This window comes from Nesoenas mayeri (assembly GCF_963082525.1).
Source record: "Nesoenas mayeri genome assembly, chromosome: 1".
NCBI classification, from domain to species: domain Eukaryota; kingdom Metazoa; phylum Chordata; class Aves; order Columbiformes; family Columbidae; genus Nesoenas; species Nesoenas mayeri.
Window position 1 is genome coordinate 86038672 of NC_137541.1, and position 23348 is coordinate 86062019.

Sequence of the window (23348 nt, forward strand, 5' to 3'; positions counted from 1 at the left end):
ATGTCTTTCTCTCCACAAGCATGTGAACTGATTTCGTCGCACATGTGCATCTGTGCTAGTGTTGAGCTCAGCGGAGTGTGCCTCTCGACACTTGGTGTGCTTTGGCTGTGCCTGTGTGTAACACAGCACAGCCATGACTGCTCCAGTGAAGAGAGACCAGGGAAATCATCAAGGCAGAGTCTAGAGGGGAACACCGAAGAGGGATTGACGTGTGCTCGACAGAGACGGATTCCCTGCGCTGACATTTCTCAGTAACACGAGAAGAAATCAGAGCTGTAGATCGACCGGAGAAATGTTTCCGAAGACGTCATTTAGCGTATGAACAGCAGCGTGCGCGGCTTTCAGGAGTGTGTCTGAAGAGTGCCAAAACCAGCAGAGCCTGTGCTCAAAAGCTGGTGGCTGTGTGACTGCATTGATGCACGTTCGCGTGTCTGCGAGTGTATAGACGGCTGTTTCATGTTCACACAAAAAGGCACCTGGTCGGGTTTTTCTTCTATGTGTGCACACGCGTTTCCGTTGTCTCTTCGGAACAGACGTACCCCTCTGCATGCTAAACGACGTGGTAAAAGGCGTCTGCCTATATTTTGGTAAACAACCGAGTGTGCGTGTTCCGACAGCGGCATTTCCGCAGACGACTCCACAGAGCCAGTTCTCAAAACCCCGCACACCAGGATTGAATGGATTAACCAAGCAATTTCACCGGTGCGCGCAATCACATATTCTGACGGACGTCTTTCATGCCACAGCAGCACGAACGTATTTGCGTTCAAGCCTGTATCAGAAACAATGTGTGGACCGAGGATCTGTTGGTATTCTCTCCGTACGGCATGCTTCGTGGCAGCTTACTTGCGGATCGCAGGCTTAGCGGTTTCTATACATGACTCGCTATAGGGAGAGAAAGAGAGCGCATGGGAAAACTTGCGTTTTCTGCGCCGGAACCTAGTTGCTACGCCTTCTGTTTGTCCACGGGAACACACACGATTCCCCACTGAAAACCAAGCAGAAATCTTTCCACATGCTCCCAGGTATGTGCACCCACCACCTCGTGCACGCGAACGCAGCTAGAGAAAAGCACCTACCTTTTCACAAACTGATGCATAAGCAAACGCCTGGCCACACACATGCACACATCCACAAGCGCGCCCACTCCCATCTATGGGCAGAAAGACGTAAGCGAAGCGTACTGACGTGCTTGAGGGTAAACACGTCCGTTGATGGTTGGCGTACTGCAACACGCATACGTGGCTGCACGATAATATTCTTTTGGAGGGTACCTGCAGATATGTCCCTGTACTTAGACGACCGTGTGCGTGAAAGCGTTTGTGTCTACAAACCACTGTCTGTCCCCATGCGTGTGCCTTGGTGCGGGCTCCATTCGTTCTTAAGCTGGAGTGAGTGCACAGCTGCGCCGTTTGTTTTCAACGTTCCGCGTGTTGCACGACGTTGCCCAGTCCTGCATTTCTCACGCCACAGCGTGCAGAAACGTATTGAGTTCAAGCATGTATCAGAAACAATGTGTGGACCGAGGATCTGTTGGTATTTTCTCCGTACGACATGCCTCGTGGTAGCTTACTTGCCGAGCACTTAGCCGCTTAGCGATACACACGCTGTCCAATTGGGTTTGTGACACATATACAGTCAAATTTCAGTGTGTGTCAAAAACCCCCATGGACAGGGTGTGTGTCAGAATTCCCCTTGAACATTTTGTGTGTCACAAAACCCCTTGGACACTGGGTGTCTCACAAACCGCCATGGACCGTCTGTGTGACACATTCCCCATTGGATAGCATGTCAGTCACAAACCCCGTTGGAATGTGTGTGTGTCACAAACCCCGTTGGACTGTGTGTGTGTCACAAAACACAATGGAAAGCGTGTGTGTCACAGACCCGAGTGGAGAGCGAGTGTGTGACACAGAACATTGGACTGTGTGTGTGTCACAAACCCCTTTGAACGGCGTGTGTGTCTCAAAGCCCATTGGACAGGGTGTGGGACTCAAACCTCATTGGAGAGTGTGTGTCACAAACCCCATTGGACAACGTGTGTGTCACAAACCCCTCTGGACAGCGTGTGTGTCAGAAACACCATTGGACAGTGTGTGTGTCACAAACACCATTGGACTCTGTGTGTGTCAAAAACCCCATTGGATAGTGTTTGTGCCTCAGACTCCCCTGGACAGTGTCTGTGTCACAAAAACCATTGGAAAGTGAGGTTGTCATAAACCAGTTTAGAGAACGTGTGTGACACAAAACCAATTGGACAGTGTGTGTGTCAAAAACCCCATTTGAAAGTGTGTCTGTCTCAAAACGAAATGGACTATGTGTGTGTCACGAACTCCCCTGGACAGTGTCTCTATCTCAAACCCCATTGGACAGCGAGTGTGTCGCAAACCCCCCGAGACAGTGTGTGTGTCTCAAACTCAATGGACTGTTTCTTTCTGACAAAAAACAATAGACTGTGTGTCTCAAACGCCATTTAACTGTTTGTGTGTCACAAACCCTTTTGGACAGTGTGTGTTTCAGAAACACCATTGGACAGCGTGTGTGTCAAAACCCCCGTTAGACAGCATGTGTCACAACCCCCCTGGACAGTCTGTGTGTCAACAAACACCACTGGACAGTGGGTGTGTAAAAAACCCCATTTTCCAGTGTGTGTGTCACAAACTCCCATTGGACAGTGTGTGTGTCACAAACACCATTGGACAGTGCGTGTGTCACAAACACTCCTGGACAGCGTGTGTGTCTCAAACCCCATTAGACAGTGTGTGTGTCACAAACACCCCTGGGCACTGTGTGTTTCATGTACCCCGATTGGACAGCGTGTATGTCACAAACCCCTTTGTACTACATGTGTGTAACAGTCCCCGTTTTACATTGTGTGTGTCACAAACCCCAATACACAGTGTGTGTGTCAGAATCCCCATTCGACATTGTGTGTGTCACAAACCCTCTTGGACACTGTGTGTGCCACAAATCACCATGGACCGTCTGTGTGACACAAACCCCATTGGACAGCATCTGTGTCACAAACCCTATTGGAGAACGTGTGTCTAACAAACCCATAGGACAGTGTATGTGTAACAAACCCCTTTGGACAGAGTGTGTGTGTCACAAAACCCATTGGACAGTGTGTCAGTCACAGACTCCGTTGGACTGTGTGTGACACAGACACCCATAGAACAGCGTGTGTGTCACAAACACCATTTGACAGTGTCTCTGTCTCAAACCCCATTGGACTGTGTGTGTGTCACAAAACCCATTGGACAGTCTGTGTTTCACAAACACCATTGGACAGTATCTCTGTCACAAACCCCTTTGGACTGTGTGTGTGTCACAAACCTGATTGGACAGTGTGTGATTCAGAAACACCATTGGACTGTGTCTCTGTCTCAAACCCCATAAGACTCTGTGTGTGTCACAAACCCCCGTGACAGTGTCTCTGTCTCAAACGCCATTGGACAGCGAGTATATCACAAATTCCCCTAGACAGTGTGTGTGTCACAAACCCCCCTGGACAGCGTGTGTGTAACAAACCTCATTGGACAGTATGTGTGTCACAAACCGCATTGGACTGTGTGTGTGTGTCACAAACCCCGTTGAAGTGCATGTGAGTCACAAACACCATTGGACTGTGTGTGTGTCACAAAGTCCCTTTGGACTGCGTTTGTGTGCAAACCCCATTGGACAGTGTGTATGCCACACATCCCCTAGACGGAGTGTGTGTCACAAACCGCATTGGACAGTGTGTGTGTCACAAACACCGTTGGACTGTGTGTGTATGTCACAACCCCCCCGGACTGTGTGTGTGTCACAAACTCAATTGGAAAGAGTGTGCGTCAGAATCCCGAATGGACAGCGTCTGTGTTACAAACCCCATTGGACAGCGTGTGTGTCACAAACCCCCCTGGACAGTGTGTGTGTAACAAACCTCATTGGACAGTATGTGTGTCACAAACCCCCATTGGACAGTGTGTGTGTGTCACAAACCCCATTGGACAATGTGTGTTAGAAACTCCATTGGACAGTGTGTGTTTCACAAACACCATTGGACAATGTCTCTTTCTCAAACTCCATTGGACAGTGTCTCTTTCTCAAACCCCATTAGACTGTGTGTCTGTCACAAACCCTCCTGGACAGCGTCTCTATATCAAACCCCATTGGATAGCGAGTGTGTCACAAACCCCCCTAGACCTTGCGTGTGTCTCAAACCCCATTGGACTGTGTGTGTGAGACAAACACCATTAGACAGTGTGTCTGTCTCAAATCCCATTTAATTGTGTATGTGTCACAAGCCCCATTGGACAGTGTGTGTGCCACAAACACCATTGGACAGTGTTCTTGTTACAAACCACGTAGACAACGTGTGTGTCTCACACCCCATTGGACTGTGTGTGTTTCACAAACACCATTGGAAAGTGTGTGTGTCTCAAACCCCATTGGACAATGTGTGTGTCACAAGCGCCATTGGACAGTGTGTGTGTCACAAACACCATTGGACAGCATGTGTGTAAGAAAGCATCCTGAACAGCGTGTGTGTCTCAAACCCCATTGGACAGCGTGTGTGTCACAAACCCATTTGGACTCTGTGTGTGTCAGAAGCCCCATGGGACAGCGTGTCTGTCAAAAACCCCGTTGGAAAGTGTGTGTCATAAATCGCGTTGGACTGTGTGCGTGTCACAAAGTCCCTTTGGACTGCGTGTGTGTCGCAAACCCCATTGGACAGCGTGTATGCCACACATCCCCTAGACGGAGTGTGTGTCAGAAACCGCGTTGGACTGTGTGCGTGTCACAAAGTCCCTTTGGATTGCGTGTGTGTCTCAAACCCCATTGGACAGTGTGTGTGGAACCAACACCATTAGACAGAGTGTCTGTCTTAAATCCCATTTAACTGTGTGTGTGTCACAAGGCCCCTTGGACAGTGTGTGTGTCACAAAGACCATTGAACAGTGTGTGTGTCAGAAAGCCTCCTGGACAGCGTGTGTGTCTCAAACCCCATTAGACAGTGTGTGTGTCACAAACCCCGTTCGACATCGTGTGTTACAAACCCCCCTAGAGAGTGTGTGTGTCACAAACCCCTTTGTTCAGTGTGTGTGTCACAAACACCATTCGATAGAGTGTGTGACACAAACACAATTGGACAGCGTGTCAGTCAGAGACCCCATTGGACTGTGTGTGTGTCACTAACCCGATTGAACAGCGTGTGTGTCACAAACCTCATTGGACAGTGTGTGATTCAGAAACACCATTGGACTGTATCTCTGTCTCAAACCCCATAAGACTGTGTGTTTGTCACAAACCACGTTAGACAACAAGTGTGTCATAAACCTCACTGGACAGTGTGTGTTTCACAAACACAATTGGACTGTGAGTGTGTCACAAAGCCTCCTGGACACTGTGTGTGTCGCACACCCCATTGGACAGAGTATGTATCACAAACCCGATTGGACAGCATATGTGTCACAAATGCCCCTGGACAGGGTATGTGTCACAAACCCCATTGGAAAGTGTGAATGTCACAAATCCCATTGGACAGAGTGTGTATAAGAAACCCCATTGAACAGCGTGTGTGTCAAAAACCCTATTGGGCAGCGTGTATTTCACAAACCCCATTGGACAGTATGCGTGTCACAAATCCCCTGGACAGCATGTGTGTAATAAATCCCATTGACAGTGTGTATGTCACTAACAACCCTTGACAGCCTGTCTGTCACTAACCCCATTGGAAAGTGTGTGTGACGCAAACCCCGTTGGACTGTGTTTGTGTCAAATACCCCCCTGGATAGGGTGTGTGTGTCACAAAACCCATTGGACAGTGTGCTTTTTACAAACCACGTTAGACAACGTGTGTGTCACAAACACCATTGGACAGTGTGTGTTTCACAAACACGATTGGACAATGTCTCTTTCTCAAAACCCATTGGACAGTGTCTCTTTCTCAAACCCCATTGGACTGTGTGTCTGTCACAAACCCTCCTGGACATCGTCTCTCTCTCAAACCCCATTGGACAGCGAGTGTGTCACAAACAGCCCTAGACAGTGTGTGTGTCTCAAACCCCATTGGACTGTGTGTGTGAGACAAATACCATTAGACAGTGTGTCTGTCTCAAATCCCATTTAATTGTGTGTGTGTCACAAGCCCCATTGAACAGTGTGTGTGTCACAAACACCATTGGACAGTGTGCTTGTTACAAACCACGTAGACAATGTGTGTGTCACAAACCTCTTTGGACAGCGTGTGTGTCACAAACCCCCCTGAACAGAGTGTGTGTAACAAATCTCTTTGGACAGTATGTGTGTCACAAACCCCATTGGATAGTGTGTGTGTCACATAACCCATTGGACAACGAGTATGTCACAAACCCCTTTGTACTACATGTGTGTAACAGTCCCCGTTTTACATTGTGTGTGTCACAAACCCCAATACACAGTGTGTGTGTCAGAATCCCCCTTCGACATTGTGTGTGTCACAAACCCTCTTGGACACTGTGTGTGCCACAAACCACCATGGACCGTCTGTGTGACACAAACCCCATTGGACAGCATCTGTGTCACAAACCCTATTGGAGAACGTGTGTCTAACAAACCCATAGGACAGTGTATGTGTAACAAACCCCTTTGGACAGAGTGTGTGTGTCACAAAGCCCATTGGACAGTCTGTGTTTCACAAAAACCATTGGACAGTGTCTCTGTCACAAACCCCTTTGGACTGTTTGTGTGTCACAAATCTCATTGGACAGCGTGTCTGTCAAACACCCCGTTGGAAATTGTGTGTAAGAAACCGCATTGGACAGTGTGTGTGTCACAGACCTCACTGGACAGTGTGTGTGTCACAAACCACGTGGGATAGCGTGTGTGTCACAAACCCCACTGGACAGCGTGTGTGTCACAAAACCCATTGGACAGTGTGTTTGTCACAAACCACGTTAGACAACAAGTGTGTCATAAACCTCACTGGACAGTGTGTGTTTCACAAACACAATTGGACTGTGAGTGTGTCACAAAGCCTCCTGGACACTGTGTGTGTCACACACCCTATTGGACAGAGTATGTATCACAAACCCGATTGGACAGCGTATGTGTCACAAACGCCCCTCGACAGGGTGTGTGTCACAAACCCCATTGGAAAGTGTGAATGTCACAAATCCCATTGGACAGAGTGTGTATAAGAAACCCCATTGAACAGCGTGTGTGTCAAAAACCCTATTGGGCAGCGTGTATTTCACAAACCCCATTGGACAGTATGCGTGTCACAAATCCCCTGGACAGCATGTGTGTAATAAACCCCATTGACAGCGTGTATGTCACTAACAACCCTTGACAGCCTGTCTGTCACTAACCCCATTGGAAAGTGTGTGTGATGCAAACCCCGTTGGACTGTATTTGTGTCAAATACCCCCCTGTATAGGGTGTATTTGTCTCAAAATCCATTGGACAGTGTGCTTTTTAGAAACCACGTTAGACAACGTGTGTGTCACAAACACCATTGGACAGTGTGTGTATCACAAACCACATTGGACAGTGTCTCTTTCTCAAACCTCATTGGACTGTGTGTCTGTCACAAACCCTCCTGGACAGCGTCTCTATCTCAAACCCCATTGGACAGCGGGTGTGTCACAAACCCCCCTAGACAGTGTGTGTGTCTCAAACCCCATTGGACTGTGTGTGTGTGACAAAAACCATTAGACAGAGTGTCTGTCTCAAATCCCATTTAATTGTGTGTGTATCACAAGCCCCATTGGACAGTGTTTGTGTCACAAACACCATTGGACGGTGTGTGTGTCAGAAATCCTCCTGGACAGCGTGTGTGTCTCAAACCCCATTGGACAGTGTGTGTGTCACAAACCCCGTTCGACAGTGTGTGTCACAACCCCCGTAGACAGTGTGTGTATCACAAACACCCCTGGTCAGTGTGTGTGTCACAAATACCATTGGACACAGTGTGTATAACAAACCCCATTGGACAGCGTGTGTGTCAAAAACCCGAATGGACAGCGTGTGTGTCTCAAAACCCATTGGACTGTATGTGTGTCACAAACCCCCATGGACAGCATATGTGTCAGAAACCGCGTTGGACAGTGTGTGTGTCACTAACGCCCCTGAATAATATGTGTGTCACAAAAACCATTGGACAGTGTGCTTGTTACAAACCACGTAGACAACGTGTGTGTCACAAATCCCATTGGACAGTGTGTGTTTCACAAACACCATTGGAAAGTGTCTATGTCTCAAACCCCATTGTACGGTGTGTCTGTAACAAACCCTTCTGGACAGTATCTCTGTCTCAAACCCCATTGGACAGCATGTGTGTCACAAACAACTCTAGACAGTGTGTGTGTCTCAAACCCCATTGGACTGTGTGTGTGGGACAAACACCATTAGACAGAGTGTCTGTCTCAAATCCCATTGAACTGTGTGTGTGTCACAAGCCCCATTGGACAGTGTGTGTGTCACAAACACCATTGGAAAGCGTGTGTGTAAGAAAGCATCCTGAACAGCGTGTGTGTCTCAAACCCCATTGGACAGTGTGTATGGGACAAACCCCATTAGACAGAGTGTCTGTCTTAAATCCCATTTAACTGTGTGTGTGTCACAAGCCCCATTGGACAGTGTGTGTGTCACAAACACCATTGGACAGTGTGTGTGTCACAAACCCTCCTGGACAGTGTGTGTGTCTCAAACCTCATTAGACAGTGTGTGTGTCACAAACCCCATTCGACAGCGTGTGTCACAACCCCCCTAGACAATGTGTGTGTCACAAACCCCTTTGTTCAGTGTGTGTGTCACAAACACCATTCGATAGAGTGTGTGTCACAAACACAATTGGACAGCGTGTCAGTCAGAGACCCCGTTGGACTGTGTGTGTGTCACTAACCCGATTGAACAGCGTGTGTGTCACAAACCCCAATACACAGTGTATGTGTCAGAATCCCCCTTCGACATTGTGTGTGTCACAAACCCTCTTGGACACTGTGTGTGCCACAAACCACCATGGACCGTCTGTGTGACACAAACTCCATTGGACAGCATCTGTGTCACAAACTCTGTTGGAGAATGTGTGTCTAACAAACCCATAGGACAGTGTATGTGTCACAAACCCCTTTGGACAGAGTGTGTGTGTAACAAACCCCATTGGACAGCGTGTCAGTCACAGACCCTGTTGGATTGTGTGTGTCACAGACCCCCATTGAACAGCGTGTGTGTCACAAACACCATTTGACAGTGTCTCTGTCTCAAACCCCATTGGACTGTGTGTGTGTCACAAACCCCACTGGACAGTCTGTGTTTCACAAACACCATTGGACAGTATCTCTGTCACAAACCCCTTTGGACTGTGTGTGTGTCACAAACCCCATTGGACAGTGTGTGATTCAGAAACACCATTGGACTGTGTCTGTGTGTCAATCCCCATAAGATTCTGTGTGTGTCACAAACTCCCGTGACAGTGTCTCTGTCTCAAACCCCATTGGACAGCGAGTTTATCACAAACCCCCCTAGACAGTGTGTGTGTCACAAACCCCCCTGGACAGCGTGTGTTTAACAAACTTCATTGGACAGTATGTGTGTCACAAACCGCATTGGACTGTGTGTGTGTGTCAGAAACCCCGTCGAAGTGCATGTGAGTCACAAACACCATTGGACTGTGTGTGTGTCACAAAGTCCCTTTGGACTGCGTGTGTGTCGCAAACCCCATTGGACAGCGTGTATGCCACACATCCCCTAGACGGAGTGTGTGTCACAAACCGCATTGGAGAGTGTGTGTGTCACAAACACCATTGGACTGTGTGTATATGTCACAACCCCACCGGACTGTATGTGTGTCCCAAACCCAATTGGAAAGAGTGTGCGTCAGAATCCCGAATGGACAGTGTCTGTGTTACAAACCGCATTGGACAGCGTGTGTGTCACAAACCCCCCTGGACAGCGTGTGTGTACAAAACCTCATTGGACAGTATGTGTGTCACAAACCCCATTGGACAGTGCGTGTGTGTCACAAACCCCATTGGACAATGTGTGTTAGAAACTCCTTTGGACAGTGTGTGTGTCAGAACCCCACCTGGACCGTGTGTGTGTCTCAAAACCCATTGTACAGTGTGTGTCACAAACACTTCTGGACAGTGTGTCTGTCACAAATCTCATTGGACAGTATGTGTGTCACAAACCCCCTTGGACATTTTGTGTATCACAAACTGCCATGGACCGTTTGTGTGACAAAAACCCATTGGACAGCATCTGCTTCAGAAACGCCCCTGGACGGTGTGTGTGTCACAAACCCCATTGGACAGCGTGTGTGTCACAACCACCCCTGGACAGCGTGTGTGTCACAAACCCTATGGGACAGTCTGTGTGTCACAAACTCATTTGGACTCTGTGTGTGTGTCACAAGCCCCATTGGACAGCGTGTCTGTCAAAAACCCCGTTGGAAAGTGTGTGTCAGAAACTGCGTTGGACAGTGTGTGTGTCACTAACGCCCCTGGATAATGTGTGTGTCACAAAAACCATTGGACAGTGTGCTTGTTACAAACCACGTAGACAACGTGTGTGTCACAAACCCCATTGGATAGTGTGTGTTTCACAAACACCATTGGACAGTGTCTATGTCTCAAACCCCATTGGACTGTGTGTCTGTCACAACCCCCCCCGGACAGTGTCTCTCTCTCAAACCCCATTGGACAGCGAGTGTGTCACAAACTCCCCTAGGTAGTGTGTGTGTCTCAAACCCCTTTGGACTGTGTATGTGTGACAAACACCATTAGACAGTGTGTCTGTCTCAAATCTCATTCAACTGTGTGTGTGTCACAAGCCCCATTGGACAGTGTGTGTGTCACAAACACCATTGGACAGTGCGTGTGTCAGAAACCTTCCTGGACAGCGTGCGTGTCTCAAACCCCATTGGACAGCGTGTGTGTCACAAACACCCCTGGGCACTGTGTGTGTCACATACCCCATTGGACAGCGAGTATGTCACAAACCCCTTACATGTGTGTAACAGTCCCCGTTTTACATTGTGTGTGTTACAAACCCCAATACACAGTGTGTGTGTCAGAAACCCCCTTCGACATTGTGTGTGTCACAAACCCTCTTGGACACTGTGTGTGCCACAAACCACCATGGACCGTCTGTGTGACACAAACTCCATTGGACAGCATCTGTGTTACAAACCCTATTGGAGAACGTGTGTCTAACAAACCCATAGGACAGTGTATGTGTAACAAACCCCTTTGGACAGAGTGTGTGTGTCACATAACCCATTGGACAGTGTGTCAGTCACAGACCCCGTTGGACTGTGTGTGTCACAGACCCCCATTGAACAGCGTGTGTGTCACAAACACCATTTGACAGTGTCTCTGTCTCAAACCCCATTGGACTGTGTGTGTGTCACAAACCCCATTGGACAGTCTGTGTTTCACAAACACCATTGGACAGTGTCTCTGTCACAAACCCCTTTGGACTGTGTGTGTGTGTGTCACAAATCCCATTGGACAGCGTGTCTGTCAAAAACCCCGTTGGAAAGTGTGTGTAAGAAACCGCATTGGACAGTGTGTGTGTCACAGACCCCACTGGACAGCGTGTGTGTCACAAACCACGTTGGACAGCGTGTGTGTCACAAACCCCACTGGACAGCGTGTGTGTCACAAAACCCATTGGACAGTGTGTTTCTCACAAACCACATTAGACAACAAGTGTGTCATAAACCTCACTGGACAGTGTGTGTTTCACAAACACAATTGGACTGTGAGTGTGTCACAAAGCCTCCTGGACACTGTGTGTGTCACACACCCCATTGGACAGAGTATGTATCACAAACCCGATTGGACAGCGTATGTGTCACAAACGCCCCTGGACAAGGTGTGTTTCACAAACCCCATTGGAAAGTGTGAATGTCACAAATCCCATTGGACAGAGTGTGTATAAGAAACCCCATTGAACAGCGTGTGTGTCAAAAACCCTATTGGACAGCGTGTATTTCAAAAACTCCATTGGACAGTATGCGTGTCACAAATCCCCTGGACAGCATGTGTGTAATAAACCCCATTGACAGCGTGTATGTCACTAACAACCCTTGACAGCCTGTCTGTCACTAACCCCATTGGAAAGTGTGTGTGACGCAAACCCCGTTGGACTGTGTTTGTGTCAAATACCCCCCTGGATAGGGTGTGTGTGTCACAAAACCCATTGGACAGTGTGCTTTTTACAAACCACGTTAGACAACGTGTGTGTCACAAACACCATTGGACAGTGTGTGTTTCACAAACCCCATTGGACAGTGTCTCTTTCTCAAACCCCATTGGACTGTGTGTCTGTCACAAACCCTCCTGGACAGCGTCTCTATCTCAAACCCCATTGGACAGCGAGTGTGTCAGTCAGAGACTTCGTTGGACTGTGTGTATGTCACTAACCCGATTGAACAGCGTGTGTGTCACAAACCTCATTGGACAGTGTGTGATTCAGAAACACCATTGGACTGTGTCTCTGTCTCAAACCCCATAAGACTGTGTGTGTGTCACAAACCCCCGTGACAGTGTCTCTGTCTCAAACCCCATTGGACAGCGAGTATATCACAAATCCCCCTAGACAGTGTGTGTGTCACAAACTCGCCTGGACAGCGTGTGTGTAACAAACCTCATTGGACAGTATGTGTGTCTCAAACCCCATTGGACTCTGTGTGTGTGTCACAAACCCCACTGAAGTGCATGTGAGTCACAAACACCATTGGACTGTGTGCGTGTCACAAAGTTCCTTTGGACTGCGTGTGTGTCGCAAACCCCATTGGACAGCGTGTATGCCACACATCCCCTAGACGGAGTGTGTGTCACAAACTGCATTGAACAGTGTGTGTGTCACAAACACCATTGGACTGTGTGTGTATGTCACAACCCCCCCGGACTGTGTGTGTGTCACAAACCCAATTGGAAAGAGTGTGCGTCAGAATTCTGATTGGACAGCGTCTGTGTCACAAACCCCATTGGACAGCGTGTGTGTCACAAACCCCCCTGGACAGCGTGTGTGTACCAAATCTCATTGGACAGTATGTGTGTCACAAACCCCATTGGACAGTGTGTGTGTGTCACAAACCCCATTGGACAATGTGTGTTAGAAACTCTCTTGGACAGTGTGTGTGTCAGAACCCCTCCTGGACCGTGTGTGTGTCTCAAAACCCATTGTACAGTGTGTGTGTCACAAACACTTCTGGACAGCGTGTCTGTCACAAATCTCATTGGACAGTATGTGTGTCACAAACCCCCTTGGACACTGTGTGTGTCACAAACTGCCATGGACCGTTTGTGTGACAAAAACCCATTGGACAGCATCTGCTTCAGAAACGTCCCTGGACAGGGTGTGTGTCACAAACCCCATTGGACAGCGTGTGTGTCACAACCACCCCTGGAGAGCGTGTGTGTCACAAACCCTATGGGACACTCTGTGTGTCACAAACCCATTTGGACTCTGTGTGTGTCACAAGCCCCATGGGACAGCGTGTCTGTCAAAAACCCCGTCGGAAAGTGTGTGTCAGAAACCGCGTTGGACAGTGTGTGTGTCACTAACGCCCCTGGATAATGTGTGTGTCACAAAAACCATTGGACAGTGTGCTTGTTACAAACCACGTAGACAACGTGTGTGTCACAAACCCCATTGGACAGTGTGTGTTTCACAAACACCATTGGACAGTGTCTATGTCTCAAACCCCATTGGACTGTCTGTGTGTTACAATCCCCATTAGACAGTGTCTCTGTCTCAAACCCCATTGGACTGTGTGTCTGTCACAACCCCCCCTGGACAGTGTCTCTCTCTCAAACCCCATTGGACAGCGAGTGTGTCACAAACTCCCCTAGGTAGTGTGTGTGTCTCAAACCCCATTGGACTGTGTGTGTGTGACAAACACCATTAGACAGTGTGTCTGTCTCAAATCTCATTCAACTGTGTGTGTGTCACAAGCCCCATTGGACAGTGTGTGTGTCACAAACACCATTGGACAGTGCGTGTGTCAGAAACCTTCCTGGACAGCGTGTGTGTCTCAAACCCCATTGGACAGCGTGTGTGTCACAAACACCCCTGGGCACTGTGTGTGTCACATACCCCATTGGACAGCGAGTATGTCACAAACCCCTTACATGTGTGTAACAGTCCCCGTTTTACATTGTGTGTGTTACAAACCCCAATACACAGTGTGTGTGTCAGAAACCCCCTTCGACATTGTGTGTGTCACAAACCCTCTTGGACACTGTGTGTGCCACAAACCACCATGGACCGTCTGTGTGACACAAACTCCATTGGACAGCATCTGTGTCACAAACCCTATTGGAGAACGTGTGTCTAACAAACCCATAGGACAGTGTATGTGTAACAAACCCCTTTGGACAGAGTGTGTGTGTCACATAACCCATTGGACAGTGTGTCAGTCACAGACCCCGTTGGACTGTGTGTGTCACAGACCCCCATTGAACAGCGTGTGTGTCACAAACCCCATTGGACAGTGTCTCTGTCTCAAACCCCATTGGACTGTGTGTCTGTCACAAACCCTCCTGGACAGCGTCTCTATCTCAAACCCCATTGGACAGCGAGTGTGTCACAAACTCCCCTAGACAGTGTGTGTGTCTCAAAACCCATTGGACTGTATGTGTGTCACAAACCCCCATGGACAGCATATGTGTCAGAAATCGCGCTGGACAGTGTGTGTCACTAACGCCCCTGGATAATGTGTGTGTCACAAAAACCATTGGACAGTGTGCTTGTTACAAACCACGTAGACAACGTGTGTGTCACAAACCCCATTGGACAGTGTGTGTTTCACAAACACCATTGGAAAGTGTCTATGTCTCAAACCCCATTGGACTGTGTGTCTGTCACAAACCCTCCTGGACAGTATCTCTGTCTCAAACCCCATTGGACAGCATGTTTGTCATAAACCCCCCTAGACAGTGTGTGTGTCTCAAACCTCATTGGACTGTGTGTTTGGGACAAACACCATTAGACACAGTGTCTGTCTCAAATCCCATTTAACTGTGTGTGTGTGTCACAAGCCCCATTGGACAGTGTGTGTGTCACAAACACCATTGGACAGTGTGTGTGTCAGAAAACCTCCTGAACAACGTGTGTGTCTCAAACCCCATTGGACAGTGTGTGTGGGACAAACACCATTAGACAGAGTGTCTGTCTTAAATCCCATTTAACTGTGTGTGTGTCACAAGCCCCATTAGACAGTGTGTGTGTCTCAAACCCCATTGGACAGTATGTGTGTCACAAACCCCTTTGTTCAGTGTGTGTGTCACAAACACCATCGAACAGTGCGTGTGTCAGAAACCCTCCTGGACAGTGTGTGTGTCACAAACCCCATTGGAAAGTGTGTGTGTCACAAAACCCATTGGACTGTGTGTGTCACAAACCCCATTGAACAGCCTGTGTGTCACAAACCCGATTGGATAACGTGTCTCTAACAAACCTCGTGGGATAATGTGTGTGTCACAAACACCCCTGGACAGCGTTTGTGTCACAGACGCCCCTGGATAGATTGTATGTCACAAACCCCATGGGACAGCGTCTCTGTCAAAAAACTTGTTTGAACGTGTGTGTCACAAATTGTGCTGGATAGTATGTGTGTCACAAATCCTATTGAACAGCCTCTGTCTCATAAAACCGATTAGACAGCGTGTGTGTCACTGACTACACTGAACAGCATGTGTGTCACAAACCCCATTGGACAGCGTGTGTTTCACAAACCCCATTGGATAGCATGTGTGTCACAAACCCTCCAGGACAGTGTGTGTGTCACATACTCCCGGCTACAGTATGTGTGTCTCAAAACCCCTTGGACTGCCTGTGTGTCGCAAACTCCATTGGACAGCGTGTGTGTCACAAACCCCATTCCACAGCGTGTGTGTCACAAACCCCAATGGACAGCATCTGTGTCTCAAATCCCCATGGACAGTGTGTGTCACAAACCCCACGTGAGAGCATGTGTGTCACAAACCTTATTGGACACTGTGTGTGTCACAAACCGCCATGGACCGTGTGGTTCTCTCAAACCCGATTGGACAACGTGTGTATCACAAACCGGAGACGACAGCGTGTGTCTCACAAACCCCCCGGACAGCGTGTGTCTTACAAACCCCATTGGACTGTGTGTGTGTCACGGACTCCTTTGGACAGTATGTGTGTGTCATAAACCACATTGGACAGTGTGTGTGTCACAAACCCCCTGGACAGTGTGTGTGTCACAAACCTCACTGGACAGTGTGTTTGTCACAAACCTCATAGGACAGTTTGTGTGTCATAAACCCCATTGGAAAGTGTATGTGTCACAAACCCCCCTGGACAGTGTGTCTGTCACAAACCCCATTAGACAACGTGTGTGTCACAAACCCATTTGGATAGTGTGTGTGTCACAAACACCTTTGGACTGTGTGTGTGTCACAAAGCTCATTGGACTGCGTGTGTGTAACAAATTCCATTGAACAGTGTGTGTGTCAGAAACCCCCCCTGGGCAGTGTGTGTGTCACAAACCCCCATTGGACAGTGTGTGTGTCACAAACCTCATTGGACAGCGTGTGTGTCACAAACACCAGTAGGCAGTGTGTGTGTCATAAACCCCCATGGACAGTGTGTATTTCATAAACCCCCATGGACAGTGTGTATTTTATAAAGCCCCTTCGACAGTTTCTGTGGATAACAAGCCCCTTTGGATAGTGTGTGTGTCACCACCACCATTAAACTGTGTGTGTGTCACAAACCCCATTGAACAGTGTGTGTGTCACAAACCTGACTGGACAGTGTGTGTATGACAAACACCCCTGGACAGTGTGTGTGCCAGAAACGACCCTGGACAGGCTTTGTGTCACAAAACCCTTTGGACAGGGAGTGTTTCTCAAACCCTATTGGACATCGTGTGTGTCACAAACCCCCCTGTATACAGTGTGTGTCACAAACCCCATTGGAGAGTGTGTGTATCACAAACCCCGTTTGACAGCGTGTGTGTCACAAACCCCCTAGAGAGTGTGTGTGTTTCAAACCCATTTGGACTGTGTGTGTGTCACAAACTTCATTAGACACTGTTTTTGTCACAAACCCCCCTGGACAGTATCACAGTATCACAGTATGTTTGGGATTGGAAGGGACCTCAAAAGATCATCTAGTCCAATCCCCCTGCTGGAGCAGGAATTCCTAGGTGAGGTCGCACAGGACCATGTCCAGGTGGGTCTTGAATGTCTTCAGAGAAGGAGACTCCACAACCCCCCTAGGCAGCCTGTTCCAGTGCTCTATCACCCTTACTGAGAAGAATTTTTTTCTCCAATTGAAGTGGAACCTCTTGTGGTCCAGCTTGATCCCATTACCCCTTGTCCTATTATTGTTTGCCACCGAGAAGAGCCTGCCATCCTCGTGGCACTCACCCTTTATATATTTATAAACATTAATAAGGTCACCCCTCAGTCTCCTCTTCTCCAAACTAAAGAGACCCAGCTCCCTCAGCCTTTCCTCATAAGGGAGGTGCTCCATTCCCTTAATCATCTTGGTTGCCCTACGCTGGACGCTCTCCAGCAGTTCCCTTTCCTTCTTGAACTGAGGGGCCCAGAACTGGACACAATATTCCAGATGTGGTCTCACCAGGGCAGTGTAGAGGGGAAGGAGGACCTCTCTTGATCTACTAACCACCCCCCTTCTAATACACCCCAGGATGCCATTGGCCTTCCTGGCCACAAGGGCACAGTGCTGGCTCATGGTCATCCTGTTGTCCACCAGGACCTTCAGGTCCCTTTCCCCTACACTGCTCTCTAATATGTAATTTCCCAACCTATACGGGAACCTGGGGTTGTTCCTGCCCAGATGCAGGACTCTACACTTTCCCTTGTTAAATTTCATCAGGTTATTCCCCGCTCAACTCTCCAGCCTGTCCAGGTCTCGCTGGATGGCAGCACAGCCTTCTGGCGTGTCAGCCACTCCTCCCAGCTTAGTGTCATCAGCAAACTTGCTGATAGTACACTCTATTCCCTCGTCTAAATTGTTAATGAATATATTGAATAATATTGGCCCCAGTACTGACCCCTGAGGCACTCCACTAGATACTGGCCTCCAACTAGACTCCGCACCATTGACTACCACTCTCTGGCTTCTCTCCTTAAGCCAGTTTGTAGCCCACCTCACTACTCTCTTGTCTAGACCACACCTCCTCAACTTAGCTGTGGGGATGCTGTGGGAGACTGTGTCAAAGGCTTTACTGAAGTCAAGGTAGACCACATTCACGGCTCTGCCATCATCCATCCACCTTGTTACATTCTCATAAAAGTCTATGAGGTTGGTCAAGCATGACCTACCCTTGATAAAGCCATGCTGACTGCCCCTAATAACCCTCTTATCCTTGATATGCCTTGAGATGGCACCAAGGATAAGCTGTTCCATTACTTTCCCAGGGACAGAGGTGAGGCTGACCGGTCTATAATTACCCGGGTCCTCCTTCTTGCCCTTTTTGAAGACTGGAGTGACATTTGCTTTCCTCCATTCCTCGGGCACCTCTCCCCTTTCCCAAGACTTGGCAAAGATGATGGAGAGCGGTCCAGCAATGACTTCAGCCAGCTCCCTCAGCACCGGCGGATGCATCCCATCTGGACCCATGGATTTATGGATGTCCAGACTATTTAATTGCTCCTTAACCCAGTTCTCATCACCTAAAGCAAACTCCTCCATGGACCTGGCTTCATCCGGGGTCTCAGGGGTACAGGGCTCCCCAGGACAGCCTCCGGTAGAGTAGACAGAGACAAAGAAGGCATTCAGTAATTCTGCTTTCTCTGTATCTTCCGCCACCAGGGCACCCACCCCATTCCTCAGTGGGCCTACATTGCCTCTGGTATTAGCTGCCCATAGAAGGCCTCATCAACTTCCTCAGCCTGATCTGGTGGCCTGTAATAGACACCCACAACAGTGTCACCCCTGCCAGCCTGCCCCTTGATCCTGACCCATACACTCTCAACTCGCTCATCCTCCACTCCTGGGCAGAATTTAGTACATTGTAGTTGCTCTCTCACATAGAGAGCAACTCCACCACCACGCCTGGCTGGCCTGTCTTTTCTGATAAGGGCATAGCCATCCATGACCACATTCCAGTCATGTGAACTGTCCCACCATGTTTCTGTAATTGCCACCAGATCATAATCTCCCGACCGGACATAGGATTCTAACTCCTCCTGTTTATTCGCCATGCTGCGCGCATTGGTGTAGAGGCATTTCAGGGAGCGAGTGGAGCACACCCATTTCTCCCTAGGGGCATAGGAGGCCACCCGGCCCTCATCAGTTTTAGAATGCTGCCCCACTGGGACAAGCCCAGCTACAAGCCCATCCCCCTTCCAGCCTAGTTTTAAAGCTCTCCAAATGAGCCCAGCTAATTCCTGCCCCAGCATTCTTCTGCCGCTACGAGATAAACCTTTCCCACGTGACACTGTCCGGATTGGTGTCTTATAGAACCAACCATTATCAAAAAATCCAAACCCCTGCCTATAGCACCACTCTTGGAGCCAACCATTTAGAGAATGAATTTTCCTATTCCATCCCACATCGTCACTTGAAGAGGGAAGGAGTGAAGAGAAGATCACTTGAGCCCCTGAGTCTTTCACCATCCTTCCCAAGACCTTGAAATCATTCTTCATTCCCCTCAGACTACACGAAGCAGATTCCTCCCCATCTGTCTGGAAGACCAGCAGCGGGTAGTAGTCTGTCGGGTGCGCCAGTTTGGGGAGCTTTCTAGTGATATCCTTGATCCGGGCTCCAGGTAGACTACAAACTTCCCTAAGATGAGGATCAACTCTGCATACTGGGCCCTCTGTTCCTTTCAGAAGGGAATTTCCTATTACTATCACCCTTCTTTCTTTCTTATCAGAGGCAGTCTTAAGTTGTGGAGTCAACCACCTCTTCCTATGTGATCTTGTAGGCAGGCATGGCACCGCCTCCTCACCTACCTCTTCTTCAAGATCCAGGGCCTCAAACCTATTACGGAGGGGCACCTGGGGAGACAAAGCAGGCAGGGAGGAGGGCTGCCCGTGACGCCGAACCGGAACACGCTTCCAACCCTCGTCGTCTTTTAGGTCCCCTACCTCTGCCTGACAGCAACAAGAGTGGGGCCGACTCAGGACTTCTGCCTCTGTCCGAGAGGACAGGAGGTCCATCTCCTTTTGGGGGGTACCTCCCTGGGACCTTTCCGACTGGCAAGTCAGGATGTTACTCCACCAGTCAATCTCCCTTTCGCACTCCCTGATAGTGGGATCTGAAAAAGCTGTTCAAAGGGGTTCGTGAGACACACACTGTACAGGGATATTTGTGACACACACTCTGTCCAATGGTGTTTGTGACACACACACTATCCAAAGTAGTTTGTGACACACATGTTGGATAGCATGTGTATCACAAACGCCCCTGGACAGCGTGTATATCATAAACCACCCTGGGCAGTGTGTGTGTCACAAATCCCATTGGACAACGTGTGTGTTACTAACCCAGGTGGACAGTGAGTATGTCACAAACACCACTAGACAGACTGTGTGTGTCACAGACCCTATTGGACAGTGCGTGTGTCACAAATCCATTTGGACAGTGTGTTTGTCACAAACCTCATTGGACATTTGGTGTGTCAGAAACCCCATTAGACAACGTGTGTGTCCACTCTACTCCGTTGGACAGTGCATGTGCATCACAAACCCCATTGGACAGTGTGTGTGTCACAAAGCCCCCTGGACTGTGTGTGTCAAAACTCTCCCTGGACAATGTGTGTGTCACAAACATCATTGAACAGTTTGTCAGTCACAAACCCCATTGGAGAGTGTGTGTGTCACAAACCCCTTTGGACAGCGTATATGTCACAAACCCCATAGACAGTGTGTATTTCTCAAACCAATTTAGACTGTGGGTGTGTCACAAACCCCATTGGACACTGTGTTTGTCAAAAACTCCCCTGGACAGCGTGTGTGTCACAAACCTTATTGTACAGTGTATGTGTCACAAACCCTCAATGACAGTGTGTTTGTCAAAAACCCCATTGCAGAGCATGTGTGTCTCAAACCCCATTGGACATTGTGTGTGTCACAAACCCCATTGGACAGTGTGTCTGTAACAAACCCCATTAGACAGTGTGTGTAGTCACAAACGCCATTGAACAGCTTGTTTTTCACAAACCCAATTGGACGGTGTGTGTGTCGCAAACCGCTTTGAACAGCGTGTGTGTCACAAACCCCACTGGAAAGCATGTGAGTAACAAACCCCATTGGACAGCATGTGTCTCATAATCCCCTTTGAACAGCTTGTGTGTCACAAACTCGACTGGAGAGCGGGTGTGTCAGAAACCCCACTGGACACCCTGTGTTTAACAAACTCCCCTGGGCAGTGTGTGTGTGTCACAAACTCCATTGGACAACGTGTGTGTCACAAACCACGGTGGACAGTGAGCGTGTCACAAACACCATTGGACTGTCTGTCTGTCGCAAACCCCATTGGACTGTGTGTGTGTCACAAACCCCATTAGACAGCATGAGTGTCACAAACATCACTGGACAGCGTATGTGTCACAACACCCCCTGGACAGTGTGTGTGTCACAAAAGCCATCGGACAGTGTGTGTGTCACAAACCCCCTAGGAAGTGTGTGTGTCTAAAACCCCACTGGAGTGTGCGTGTGTCACATACCCCATTGGACAGTGTGTTTGTCACAAACGCCCCTGGACAGTGTGTGTGTGATAAACCTTATTTGACAGTGTGTATGTCACAAACCCCCATGGACATTGTGTGTGTCACAAACCCCATTGGAGTGTGTCTGTGTCAAATACGCCATTGGACAGCGTGTGTGTCACAAATCCCCCTGGACACCGTGTGTGTCGAAAACCCATTGGACACTGTGTGAGTCATACACCCTATTTGACAGCGTGTGTTTCACAAACCCCATTGGAGAGTGTGTGTGTCACAAACCCGATTGGACAGTGTGTGTCTCACAAACGCCCCTGGACAGCGTGTGTGTCACTAACCCAATAGGACAGCACGTGTGTGTCACAAACCCAATAGGACAGCATGTGTGTGTCAAAAACCCCATTGGACAGTTTTGTGTGTAACAAACCGAATTGGACTTAGTGTGTGTTTCACAAACCCTATTAGACAGTGTTTGCGTCACAAACCCCATTGGACAGCGTGTGTGTCAAAAACCTCCATGGACAGTGCGTGTGTCACAAACCCCATTGGACAACGTGTGTGTCACAAACCCCATTGGACAGTGTATGTGTCACAACCCCCCCTTGACAGCGTGTGCGTCACAAAGCCCATTGGACAGTGTGTGTGTCACAAACCCCCTAGACACAGTGTGTGTCTCAAACCCCATTGGAGTGTGTGTGTCACATAACCCATTGGACAGTCTGTTTGTCACAAACCCCCCTGGACAGTGTGTGTCATAAACCCTATTTGACAGTGTATGTGTCACAGACCCCATGGACAGTGTGTGTTTCTCAAACCACATTGGACATTGTGTGTGTCACAAACCCCATTGGACAGTGTGTCTGTAACAAACACCATTTGACAGTGTGTGTGTCACAAGCACCATTGGACTTTGTGCATTGCACAAACTACATTGGACACCGTGTGTGTAACAAACCCCATTAAACAGTGTGTGTAGTCACAAACCCCATTGAACAGCTTGTTTTTCACAAACCCGATTGGACAGTGTGTGTGTCGCAAACCCCTTTGGACATCGTGTGTGTCACAAACCCCGCTGGAGAACACGTGAGTAACAAACCCCATTGGACAGCATGTGTGTCACAAACCACGGTGGACAGTGAGCGTTTCACAAACACCATTGGACTCTGTGTGTCACAAACCCCATTGGACAGTGTGTGTGTCACAAACCCCCTAGGAAGTGTGTGTGTCTAAAACCCCACTGGAGTGTGTGTGTGTCACATACCACATTGGACAGTGTGTGTGTCATAAACCTTATTTGACAGTGTGTATGTCACAAACCCCCATGGACAGTGTGTGTGTCACAAACCCCTTTGGACTGCATGTGCGTCGCAAACCCAATTAGAGAATGTGTGTGTCACAAAGCCCATTGGACAGCGTGTGTGTCACAAACCCCCGTTGGACAGTGTGTGTATCTGAAACCCATTTGGACTGTGCGTGTTACACATACCCCATTGGACACTGTGTTTGTCACAACACCCCCTGGACAGTGTGAGTCTCAAAAGCGCATTGGACAGTGTGTGTGTCACAAAACCCTTTGGACAACATGTGTGTCACAAACCCTATTCCACAGCATGTGTATTACAAAACCCTTTGGCCAGCATGTGTGTCACATACCCCAAAAGCAGTGTGTGTATCTCAAACATATGAACCCCCATGGACA

General features: G+C 48.8%; 1 protein-coding gene across 1 annotated transcript in view; it reads left to right on the top strand.

The window, feature by feature from the left end:
* LOC308042397 (rap1 GTPase-activating protein 1-like) overlaps positions 1-23348 on the top strand; it is a gene marked incomplete at both ends in the record, with an annotated part of 195328 nt that overhangs the window by 86788 nt on the left and 85192 nt on the right. The gene's annotated exons all lie outside the window — the stretch shown is intronic.